Source organism: Macaca fascicularis, chromosome 14 (assembly GCF_037993035.2).
Source record: "Macaca fascicularis isolate 582-1 chromosome 14, T2T-MFA8v1.1".
In the NCBI taxonomy this organism is placed as follows: Eukaryota; Metazoa; Chordata; class Mammalia; order Primates; family Cercopithecidae; genus Macaca; species Macaca fascicularis.
The window spans coordinates 110,427,461-110,429,788 of record NC_088388.1 but is presented as its reverse complement, the minus strand read 5'-3'; the positions used below and the strand labels follow the sequence as shown (position 1 = coordinate 110,429,788).

The window sequence follows — 2,328 nt, the reverse complement described above, 5'->3', positions numbered from 1 at the left end:
TAGCTTTCCCGGGAGATTTTTGTCATGGCAGGAACAACTTAACCACTTCATTGATAGAAAAGTTAAGATTACTGTGGCAGGAACTGAGATGGACATCATAAAGCCAATTTAGCAAAGGAAATGGACACATGACAATAACCACAATTTATGTCTTTATGGCACTTTATTCTTTCAAAATATTAGTAACAATATAGTCTCAAGAAGTTAATAATCACATGTTCATATAATAACATACAGCAATCAGCTAAGAAAAAAATCATATTCCCCATTTTATCTAAAATTTTCATTAAGAGCCTGAAGGAATATTGAAAAAAAAAAAAACCCCACATACATACACATTACATACACTGTATTCTTAGTAGCTAAAATGTTGATTTTTAAATTTTGGCTGAGCAATTAATAGGCAATGGATGAAATCAGCATTTTCCAACACCCCTCTTCCCCACACACATTGATGATGCACAGGCAGCTCATTTGGATGAATTCCCAAATCTTTTTACCTGGCCGTGTGGTTAGTGATTGGTACTATCAGCAATCAGCTAACTACACTGCCTGGTAACTAGACTCATGAAAAAAAAAATTGCAGTCTCAAGTTGGTACCCCCACACGTTGTGACAGGCAATTCATTGGTTGAGTTGAAGATCCACTGAGTTGCTGGCTTGGTGAATAGTCTACTAGACAATGGCAAATAGACACAGTGAATCATATACAGTATTAACTGTTACATGGGTGGAGGGGCTTCACCTCCAGGGATTTTGCTTTCCTGGTATGAGACTGTTTCATCTTCTGTGACTCCTAGAGAGAGAGCTAACAGTTTAACTGTATCTGGAGAAACCGCGGGTTTTCTCGCACTTGCAGCGGGCGCTCGCGAAGCATGCCAGCGCGGGACCCACGCCGACGCCGCGCTTCTCAGGCACCTTCTCCTCTCGAAGGCTGCGTGCAGCCAGAGCCGGCGTCCTCTTCCCGGCCCGGCGGCGGATGATGCTGTGCCTTGTTTTGATGGCAGTGGAGTTAGTGATTGTAACCACCACAGTACAATCAGCTAATGACACTGCCTACAAACCGAGCACTGGGCGTCCGCGGCTGCAGCTCCCGGACGGTCCGCAGCGCCGACGCGGGGTCGCGGGGTCGGGGCCCGCCTGGGACCCCATTTCACCAGGGGACGCCCGACCATGGGTGGGCGCGAGCGGCCTCCGAGGACACCCCGGGCCCAGCGGGATCCCCGCCGGCCTCGCCGCGCACAGCACGGGTAGTTGGGCCAGCGGGCGGCGCTGCCGGGGAGGACCCGCGCCCTCCCGGGCCGCTCCCCGACCCCGGTGACCCTCGGGAGTGCCCGGCCTCCCCTTCCCGCAGCCTCTCGCTCCTCTCAGGACCCTCCCGCTCAGGTTCGCCTCGCTTTTCCTTTCCCCTTCGCCTCCTCGGCCCGGGCTCCCACTTCCCTCACGCCAGGCTTCAGTTCCCAGCCCCAAACCCTAGAGCTGGCTCTCTCGACCCCGTGCGCCCCGCAGCTCTGAGCGGCCGAGCGACTGTGGCGGGGGCGACCAACCGTCCTTGGAACCCCGCGGGCCGAGGGGCGGGGCGGGCGCGAGACCGGGCGGGGGGGGGGGGTGGGACAGGTGGGGGAGGGGTGGGGGAAGGGAGGAGGCTGAGAGAAGGGGCTGTGGGCGGTCCCTGAAGGGCCTCCAGGGAGACGCCTAGAAGATGGAGGCCCAGATTCTTGAGACATTTCTCTTTCTGATCTAGCAGGAGGGACAAAGAGCTCCACTCCCTCATTCCCCAAGAAGCCCCCAAGCCTACCCAGTTTCCGTGCCCATTCTGCCCTGGGAAAGCGGCTTCCCAGGTACCTCAAATTATAGGTTTGAATTTTCCAAATGGAGGTGGGCTTGGGTAGCCTCTGACATGTGGGAGGATGCCTTTGAGAGTCTCATCTGCACCTTTGTGCTCTGTTGGAGACTTGGCCTTATAGTCTTAGAGGGCCATGCGGTGATGCGAAGGCTGAGCCTTCTAGTCAAATAGTGAGCCAGGCAGCTTGTTAGTTACATCAAATAGTGGTCCTCTTGAGATCAAGGCCATACCATTCAAGACAGTATATATATATAATAAATTACTAAACTAGGGACTGATAGAAATAGAAGGGAGGCCGTTAATGAGAGCTGTAATAGGTCAAAGAAGGTTCCCAGAGGAGATGAGACTTGAGTAGATCCTTGACGCAAGAGTACATTTGGATATTCAGGTTTAGGGCTGTGGATGCCAGAAAATATCTTGTTACAGTTGGGCAAAAGGGACAGTTACAGAGGACTTCTGGGAGATCTCTGCTAATAACTTTCC

General features: G+C 52.6%; 1 protein-coding gene across 5 annotated transcripts in view; it reads left to right on the top strand.

Moving 5' to 3' along the window:
* The window catches only part of BTG4 (BTG anti-proliferation factor 4), a 114,242-nt gene that overhangs the window by 94,489 nt on the left and 17,425 nt on the right, over window positions 1-2,328 (top strand). The window contains exon 1 of one of the 5 annotated variants that reach the window (XM_045371052.3): window positions 1,273-1,385. The exons of 3 other annotated variants lie outside the window; for them this stretch is intronic. The gene's annotated coding sequence lies outside the window, so the exon portion shown is untranslated. Of the gene's footprint in view, window positions 1-1,272; window positions 1,386-1,642; window positions 1,841-2,328 lie in introns of those variants that run through there. One more of the 5 variants, XM_005579579.5, reaches the window with a different exon arrangement.